Genomic DNA, 10,601 nt, shown 5'->3' with positions numbered 1-10,601 from the left:
GTCATACACACCAGTCTTGTCATATTGGACTCCAAGAACCCTACACAAGCTTATTATGGCTTTCACAAGTTTTGTAAGTGAGGACGAAGTCCCTATGAGTTTTTTTTGTTTTGCATCTACTCTACTTTAGCAACCAGGATCCGGGTTGCATTTCTCTTTCTCATACTCAGTCATACACACCAATCTTGTCATATTGGACTCCAAGAAGCCTACACAAGCTTATTATGGCTTCCCCAAGTTTTGTAAGGGAGGACGAAGTCCCTATGAGTTTTTTTTGTTTTGCATCTACGCTACTTTAACAACCAGGATCCGGGTTGCATTTCTCTTTCTCATACTCAGTCATACACACCAATCTTGTCATATTGGACTCCAAGAAGCCTACACAAGCTTATTATGGCTTCCCCAAGTTTTGTAAGGGAGGACGAAGTCCCTATGAGTTTTTTTGTTTTGCATCTACGCTACTTTAACAACCAGGATCCGGGTTGCATTTCTCTTTCTCATACTCAGTCATACACACCAATCTTGTCATATTGGACTCCAAGAAGCCTACACAAGATTATTATGGCTTCCCCAAGTTTTGTAAGGGTGGACGAAGTCCCTATGAGTTTTTTTTGTTTTGCATCTGTAAGAATGTGGAGATTAGGTTGCGAGAATGGGACTAAGTATGAGCGGAAATGAGATTGAGAGATTAGAGAGAAAGAGATTTGATGAAGAGAAAGAGAGAGATTATCTCTTCTTACTTGATTTGGTAATTACATAGGTTCCCTTTTAAAGGGGATACAAAAGGAATATCCAAGGAGGATATCCTATTTACAACGGTCATGAAGACCCAAAAGCAATTCAAAGACGCGTCATAAAGCAAGGAGACGCGTCATAAAGCAAGCACAAAAGTAACTCTTGTCTTCTTCCTCCTTTGAACGTGCAACGGCTACAAGGAAGGCTCAGGAAGGATCCGGAGGCTTCTAGAAGCATCTAAGAGGATCATGGCCGAGAGAGGTCAACGAGGCCAAGTTTGTGATGAATGTACTCACAAACTTTGGTGCTAGCTCCTTTGGTGAAGATGTCGGCCAATCGTTCTTCAGTATCGGTGTAGCAAGGTAGGATTACTCCAAGTTGAACTTGTTCTCGGACCTTGTGACAATCCACCTCAATGTGCTTCGTTCTTTCATGGAACACTGAATTTGAGGCGATGTGAATGGCGGCTTGATTGTCGGAATGCATGGTGATTGGCTTTGGTGTGTCAATTCCGAAGTCTTTGAGGAGAGCTTTCAACCACATAAGTTCAGTTGTGAGCTTTCTCATGGCCCGGTACTCGGCTTCACAACTTGAAAGAGAGACCACCTTTTGCTTCTTTCTTCTCCAAGTAACTAGGTTGCCACCAATGAATGTGCAATAGCCGGTGGTTGATCTCCTATCCTTTTTGTCTCCAGCATAGTCCGCATCGCAATATCCCACTAGCTCCGTGTTCTTGTTGCATCCCATCCAAATGCCTTGACCCGGAGCACCTTTGAGATATTTGAGGATGCGGTTCACCATGTTCCAATGATGTAGCGTGGGAGCTTGCATGTGTTGACTTACTACATTCACAGCAAAGCAAATGTCAGGCCTAGTAATGGTTAAATAAATGAGCTTACCTACAAGTCTTCGATATTGTGTGACATCTTCGAAAGGCTTGTTGTCAAGCTCCCCCTTACGATTGGCCTTGTAGTCATCTTCCAAGGGAGTCTTAGCCGGTTTTGCTCCAAGCTTACCTACTTGACTAAGAAGATCAAGGGTGTACTTCCTTTGAGATAAGAAGAGACCTTCCTTTGATCTACAAACTTCTATCCCAAGGAAGTACTTTAGTTCACCAAGGTCTTTTATATCAAAAACACTCTTAAGAAAGGTTTTAGTCTCTTGAATCCCTACCTTGTCATTCCCGGAGATGATAATATCATCTACATAAACGAGAATGACTACTATACCTTCCTTGCTTGGGAGAGTGAAGAGAGTGTTGTCGGCTTCCGACTTCTTGAATCCTCTTTCCAGCAAGGTTGTGCTAAGCTTGTGGTACCAAGCTCTCGGGGATTGCTTCAAACCATAGATGGCTTTCTTGAGTTTAAAGACCTTCCCGGGTGCATTATGATCTTCAAGACCCGGTGGTGGCTTCATGTAGACTTCTTCTTCAAGTTCTCCTTGAAGAAAGGCGTTCTTAACATCCATTTGCCAAAGTTCCCACTCCAAGTTGGTAGCTAAAGAGAGAACCACTCTAACCGTATGGAGCTTTGCAACCGGGGCAAACGTATCCAAATAATCCACCCCATACGTTTGAGTGAACCCTCTTGCAACAAGCCTAGCTTTGTAGCGTTCAATGTCCCCATTGCTCTTGTACTTGATAGTGAAGACCCACTTGGATGTCACCGCTCTCTTGCCTTTAGGTAACTCTCCTTCTTCCCAAGTATGGTTATGTTCCATAGCTTGTCTTTCGGCGGCTATAGCTTCTCTCCATACTTGATGTTGGATAGCTTCTTCATAGGTTTGGGGAATCCAATGTTGGTCAATTTGTCCAAGGAAGGCTTGATGTTCTTCGGGAAAATGAGCAATGGTACACACGGCTTGAATAGGATGAGCCACGGCTTGACTATTGTAGTAAACCCGAGTGTTCTTCCAATTTGATGGAGGGAACTTCTGTCTTTGACTTCTTCTTAGGACTATAGGCGCTTCTTGGGATGTAGAGCCTTCATTATGATCCGATGTAGACAAATTCTCCTCTTCGGATAAAGTAGTCTCTTCCTCATGATCACTTGGAATCTCTCCTTCTTCAAGATTGTCTTCTTGACTATTTTCTTCGTCTTGTAAATGTTCTTCTTCCTCATGTTGTGATGTTTCTTGTTGTTGAGTAGGCTCCGGATTAGGATTTGGTGAGTTGGTGTGACTTTGAGAGTTGCTTACACCAAGTCTTTCCAAGATAATTCGGAGATTGCTAGCTCTATCCGAAGGTGAATGGGTGAGATCTTGAATGTCTTCCCAATTCTTTTCTTCATAGTAGCCTTTACCCTCAACAAACTTCACATCTCTTGAAACAAGAATCTTCCTTGTTTCCGGTATATAGCACTTGTATCCTTTTTGTGTGATTGAGTACCCGATAAACATGCCCTTGACACTCTTAGGTTCGAGTTTGTTTCTTTGTTCACCTATAAGAACAAAGCAAACACAACCAAACACACGTAAGTGATTGATAGACGGTTTATTCTTGTTAAGTACTTCAAAGGGAGAGGAATCTTGTAGGATCTTGGTTGGGGTCCGGTTGATCAAGTAGCAAGCTAGGACCACCGCATCACTCCAAAAACGTTTAGGAACATTGGTGTGGAACATCATCGATCTTGCCACTTCCATGAGATGCCTATTCTTCCTCTCCGCTACTCCGTTTTGTTGTGGTGTATAAGGGCAACTTGTTTGATGGATTATCCCGTGCTTGGCCAAATGTTGCTTGAAGGCATGACTTGTATATTCACCGCCATTATCGGACCTAAAGATTTTGATCTTGGCATTGTAATGGTTAGTGACATAGTTTTGAAAGTTAATAAAAGCCTCAAGAACTCTATCTTTAGAAGGTAACAAAGTTAACCAAGTATATTTAGACTTCTCATCAATGAATGTGACATAGTATTTCTGATTTTCCCTAGATAAACAAGGTGAAGTCCAAACATCCGAATGAACCAAATCAAAACAGTTCTCATAAATAGTATTAGACTTGGGAAATACGGATTTGCAATGTTTACCAAGAATACAAGCCTCACATTCATTATTCTTAAAGGAAATACTTGGTAACAAAAGACCTAAAGCACGAGAATGAGGATGACCTAGTCTAGCATGCCAAATAGCATTATTCGCATTAACAAGAATTGAGCTAAAGTGAGAAAATAGAGGAGTAGAAAGCTTTGTATCTTCAAGAACATAAAGACCATCCTTTGTACCTCCATGACCAAGCACTCTACTAGTCTCAATATCCTGAAAATGAACATCATTAGGACCAAAGATAGCATAGCAATTAAGGTCGGTGGTAGCTTTCTTAACGGATAACAAGTTCGAAGTGAAGGTAGGCATATAGAAAGCTTTAGACTTTTTGCTAAACAATTCTAAGTCTCCTACTCCTTTAACCGGAATCTTATCACCATTAGCAATTATGACATTTCCTAAAGCCGGTTCAATGTTGTTCATCAATTTAGAGTCACTAATCATGTGGTGAGAGGCTCCCGAATCAACAATAAGAGGTTTTAAAGCACTAAGAGCATGATAAGCGTTACCGGAAGACTCTTTGAGAGCCTTGATGAGTGCATCGAGGTCGGAGCGTCTCACTAGGTCGGAAGAGGCCATCATTGCAGCTCCATTTCCTCCCAAGGCTTGACTTGATGCTCCGGCTTGCTCTTGGCCTCCAAGGTTCCCTCCGGTAGCTTGGTTAGCTCTCGGCTCCCTTCTTGCTGGTTTGAGGTGAGGGTGAAGGATCCAGCACTTCTCTTTGGCATGTCCACTCCGTTTGCAATGATCACACCATGGAGCTTTCCCGCGGTTGGCGTTGAAGTTCCCACGGTTGGCGGATGCGAGCTCACTTGAGTTGCCCGAGACAAGCTCTCCTTTGCTACCAAACAACCCGAGAGATCCTTGCTCCTTTTGGATTTGAGAACACACTTCTTCAAGGTTTTGGAGCTTGTCGGCACGGAGGAGATGCTTGATGAGGTCGTTGTACGCCGGACTCAAGGTGAAGAGTAGACCAAAGACCTTGTCTTGCTCACGCCTCTCGTTGATGACCGCCGGATCAAGGGTGCTGGGTCTCAACATCTCAAGCTCTGCCCAAAGGGACCGAAACTTCCCAAAGTGTTGAGTAAACTCCATGTCTCCTTGGGTCAGCTCGTTGATGGCCTTCTTGATTTCAAAAACACGGCTTAGGTTGGATTGGTTTCCAAAGACATTTTGCAAAGTTTCCCAAAGATCCTTGGGAGTCTCACAATAGGAGTATCCTTCAAGGATTGATGCTTCAAGCGAGTTTTGGAGAACGGATAAGACCATTTGGTCTTCTTGGAACCACTTGTCTTCATCAACAAGGGCGATCTCCAAGCCATCTTCGTTCGTGGTTGTCTCTCTTGGCGCTTCACTCTTGATGATGTGAGGCCAGAATCCACGACCGCACAAGATGGTCTTCATGGTTCTTGCCCAAAGCAAGTAGTTTCCTCCTTTGAGGGTGACCGGAGCACGAATCTTGGTGTTCTCCATGGTGAGCGTAGACTGAATCGAAAAGAGAATGGAGATTGGAGAAGAAGAAGAAGATTTGCAAGGAGAATTTCGGAGAATAGAGTATGTGGAGCTTTATGGCTCTGATACCATGTAAGAATGTGGAGATTAGGTTGCGAGAATGGGACTAAGTATGAGCGGAAATGAGATTGAGAGATTAGAGAGAAAGAGATTTGATGAAGAGAAAGAGAGAGATTATCTCTTCTTACTTGATTTGGTAATTACATAGGTTCCCTTTTAAAGGGGATACAAAAGGAATATCCAAGGAGGATATCCTATTTACAACGGTCATGAAGACCCAAAAGCAATTCAAAGACGCGTCATAAAGCAAGGAGACGCGTCATAAAGCAAGCACAAAAGTAACTCTTGTCTTCTTCCTCCTTTGAACGTGCAACGGCTACAAGGAAGGCTCAGGAAGGATCCGGAGGCTTCTAGAAGCATCTTGGAGATGATCCAAGGCTAAATGGCCGAGAGAAATCTTCATGGGTCGAGACAAAACTCCAAACGTACGGACGGACTAAAAGCTGGCCGTACGGGCGAGACCTTAAATCGGTTGTGCAACCGATCGCCATAACCGATTGCTAGTTAAATGATGCTTCGATCGTTTGTGCAACCGATTGACACAACCAAGCGGCAAAACCTTTTTCTTACCTGATCGGTTGTGCAACCGATCAGCTAAACCGATTGGAAGACTTTTCTTCCTTTTCTTCACTTCATTCAATAGCATCTACTCTACTTTAGCAACCAGGATCCGGGTTGCTTTTATCTTTCTTATACTCAGTGATACACACCAGTCTTGTCATATTGGACTCCAAGAACCCTACACAAGCTTATTATGGCTTTCACAAGTTTTGTAAGTGAGGACGAAGTCCCTATGAGTTTTTTTTTGTTTTGCATCTACGGTACTTTAAAAACCAGGATCCGGGTTGCATTTCTCTTTCTCATACTCAGTCATACACACCAATCTTGTCATATTGGACTCCAAGAAGCCTACACAAGCTTATTATGGCTTCCCCAAGTTTGGTAAGGGAGGACGAAGTCCCTATGAGTTTTTTTGTTTTGCATCTACGCTACTTTAACAACTAGGATCCGGGTTGCATTTCTCTTTCTTATACTCAGTCATACACACCAATCTTGTCATATTGGACTCAAAGAACCCTACACAAGGTTATTATGGCTTTCAATAGTTTTGTAAGTGAGGACGAAGTCCCTATGAGTTTTTTTTTGTTTTGCATCTACGGTACTTTAACAACCAGGATCCGGGATGCATTTCTCTTTATCATACTCAGTCATACACACCAATCTTGTCATATTGGACTCCAAGAAGCCTACACAAGCTTATTATGGTTTCCACAAGTTTTGTAAGTGAGGACGAAGTCCCTATGAGTTTTTTTTTTTGCATCTACGCTACTTTAACAACTAGGATCCGGGTTGCATTTCTCTTTCTTATACTCAGTCATACACACCAATCTTGTCATATTGGACTCCAAGAACCCTACACAAGCTTATTATTGCTTTCACAAGTTTTGTAAGTGAGGACGAAGTCCCTATGAGTTTTTTTTGTTTTGCATCTACTCTAATTTAGCAACCAGGATCCGGGTGGCATTTATCTTTCTTATACTCAGTTATACACACCAATCTTGTGTCATATTGGACTCCAAGAACCTTACACAACCTTATTATAGCTTCCACAAGATTTGTAAGTGAGGACAAAGTCCCTATGAGTGTTTTTGTTTTGCATCTACGCTACTTTAACAACTAGGATCCGGGTTGCATTTCTCTTTCTTATACTAAGTCATACACACCAATCTTGTCATATTGGACTCAAAGAACCCTACACAATGTTATTATGGCTTTCACAAGTTTTGTAAGTGAGGACGAAGTCCCTATGAGTTTTTTTGGCTTTGCATCTACGGTACTTTAACAACCAGGATCCGGGTTGCATTTCTCTTTCTCATACTCAGTCATACACACCAATCTTGTTATATTGGACTCCAAGAAGCCTACAAAAGCTTATTATGGATTCCCCAAGTTTTGTAAGGGAGGACGAAGTCCCTATGAGTTTTTTTGTTTTGCATCTACTCTACATTAACAACAAGGATCCGGGTTGCATTTATCTTTCTTATACTCAGTCATACACACCAATCTTGTCATATTGGACTCAAAGAACCCTACACAAGGTTATTATGGCTTTGACAAGTTTTGTAAGTGAGGACGAAGTCCCTATGAGTTTTTTTGTTTTGCATCTACGCTACTTTAACAACTAGGATCCGGGTTGCATTTCTCTTTCTTATACTCAGTCATACACACCAATCTTGTCATATTGGACTCAAAGAACCCTACACAAGGTTATTATGGCTTTCACAAGTTTTGTAAGTGAGGACGAAGTCCCTATGAGTTTTTTTTGTTTTGCATCTACGGTACTTTAACAACCAGGATCCGGGTAGCATTTCTCTTTCTCATACTCAGTCATACACACCAATCTTGTCATATTGGACTCCAAGAAGCCTACACAAGCTTATTATGGCTTCCCCAAGTTTTGTAAGGGAGGACGAAGTCCCTATGAGTTTTTTTGTTTTGCATCTACGCTACTTTAACAACCAGGATCCGGGTTGCATTTCTCTTTCTCATACTCAGTCATACACACCAATCTTGTCATATTGGACTCCAAGAAGCCTACACAAGCTTATTATGGCTTCCCCAAGTTTTGTAAGGGAGGACGAAGTCCCTATGAGTTTTTTTGTTTTGTGATATCTCTGTATTTTACCGCTTTTAAGCACACTTTTCTCGTGCATTTAGCTAAGTTTCATCTCTTTTTCATTGCATCCATAGTCCTTTTCTTATCATTTTCATCACTTAGTACGATTTGCATTGCATGGCATAGCATATTGCATATTGGATGTGTTTCAGGTATTTGGAGCTTATTTGGGACTTAATGGATGCAAAGAAGAGAATTGATGATTCAGAGCCAGTCTGAAGTCCCTCAAAGATCGACTCAGATGGAAGTCTTGCATTGCGATTTAGCTTCAGAGCTCTTCATACAAGTTATAGGAAATTGAGTTACCTTTCCAACGGAGGTGATTTCAAGCGAATCAGAGCTTTGCTGTAAGAGTTATGGTGGTTTTAATGGAGACATATGCAGAAAACTGGTTGGACTCGACAGGAGGTCGAGCAGGCGCTCAGAAACCACCAAGGGTTGGACTCGACCACACCAACTCGACGTGAGGTCGAGTAGGACACCATCAAGGAGCACCCTTTGAAGAATCACTCCCCCTCGACCACATGGACTCGACGACACGTCGAGTAGGACGCCAGGAAGCCGCCTGGGAGCAGACTCGACCATATGGACTCGATGACACGTCGAGTAGGACGCCAGGAAGCCGCCTGGGAGCAGACTCGACCACGCAGGCTCGACGTCACGTCGAGATGGATATCAAGGCGCCACCTTTGAGAATCACATGGTCTCGACGTGGCAGGCTCGACGACACGTCGAGTTGGCCTCCACCGACTCTCTATTTTGTCCTGTAACCAATTAGGGCAACCTAGTATTTCCTATAAATAGGGGTACATGCTATTGTCCAGCGGATATTCCTTTTACCCAGCAGATATTCCTTTGTTCTCTCATAAACCCTAGTTTTTGTAATCGTTTTTCCTGTTGATCCTTTGAGTTTTTTCATTTCTTTTCTTCATCAAAGTTGTAGATCTGTCTCTTATCTATAACATAGTTGTTTTTCAATGATTTCTGGGTTTGAAACGTTTTCTGGGTTTTTATGCATGATGTTCTTCAGTGTTCTTGAGTAGTGGATTAGGGTTCTTGAGGATGGGTTAGATTAGGTGTGGAATCCTTAGTATATTTAGGTGGTTAAGTGTAGAATTGCTTGATTTCCCTTCTGGTTTAGTAGATCTTAATGCTATTTCCTCTCTGATCAATTGGAAGTTGATCTCAGACATTTCCACACCCAAAAGGTGTTTGATGAAATGTCTGAACCAACTATTCCAGAGATTTGCATACTCTAGCCCAAGAGATTGGATGTTTAGAATGCTTATTGACTTTATTAGATTGAATCATAATGCCTGCTAGGTTATATTTCTTCAATGAGAATTGAGTATGAAAGTGATTTAGCTTGAGAATCTCTGTCACGAGAGTGGATTGATTTGTATTCGAATCTATTGTCTAGGGATAGCTTGATTGAGTTTGTTAACCACCTAGGTAGACTAAGGAGACTGCCATAATCGATTACCCCATTCCTTAGGACCTTTTATCTCTATTGATTGTTTAAATCTTGTTTCTGTTAGTCTTTGTGTTCTACTCGACCTGTTAGGCCTAGAGCGCTTCTCTGCATTGTTAGGTTGTTAGTTTCTTTTCCAAAGCTTATGCATGATAGTTTCTGGTCTTTAGTTTACTTCTTGTCCTTGTTTACTTGCTGTTTAGTTCTCTTTTTATGCTTTTAAATTCGGTATTTGCATGTTAAATTGGTTGCTTAGGATCAATAGAAACACACAAAACCCTTTCATAATTGGTTTGACTTATTTGCTTTCTGTTTCATATCTTGAATGCTTGCAGTCACACTGAGATTGGATTGATAACCTAATATACTGCAATGACATGAAAGTATATTAGGGTAATTGATAAAATCCTACTATCAATTTGGCGCCGTTGCCAGTCTTGTGTTGCATTGTTCCATTTAAGATTTCAGAAACGTTTAAGATCAAGTTCTTTCTTTACCTTGGTTACTAACTCTTCATTTCATCTGCTTGTTTTTGTGCTCCAGGTACCCTCTCGACCTCACATCGAGACTGCCACATCGAGTCTGCCACTCTGCATTGTTAGGTACCATCTCGACCTCACGTCGAGACTGCCACATCGAGTCTGCTCACTCTGCATGCAAACTCGATCTAAAGGCTCCAACAACCTCATCAGCTACAAAGACAACATCAACCAGTTAGCTCGTGAGTTAAGAGAAGGCAGAGCCAGAGACAACTGTGAACCGCATAATCCAGTAGCCATGGAACCACAAGATCCAGATAATCAAGGAGTTGGTATACCACGGAACATTGGTGATGGTGATGCACCACGCAACCATCAACAGAGACAGGGCATCGTTCCACCTCCTGTCCAGAACAACAATTTCGAGATCAAGAGTGGATTGATCTCAATGATTCAAGGTAACAAGTTTCATGGGTTTCCTCTGGAAGACCCCTTGGATCACTTGGACAATTTTGATAGGCTCTGCAGCCTCACCAAGATCAATGGTGTTAGTGAAGACAGCTTCAAGCTGCGTCTATTTCCCTTCTCGCTGGGAGACAAAGCACACCACTGGGAGAAGACACTA

The sequence above is a fragment of the Arabidopsis lyrata genome (genome assembly GCF_000004255.2).
Source record: "Arabidopsis lyrata subsp. lyrata unplaced genomic scaffold ARALYscaffold_14, whole genome shotgun sequence".
NCBI lineage: Eukaryota > Viridiplantae > Streptophyta > Magnoliopsida > Brassicales > Brassicaceae > Arabidopsis > Arabidopsis lyrata.
This window is presented reverse-complemented; position numbering follows the sequence as displayed.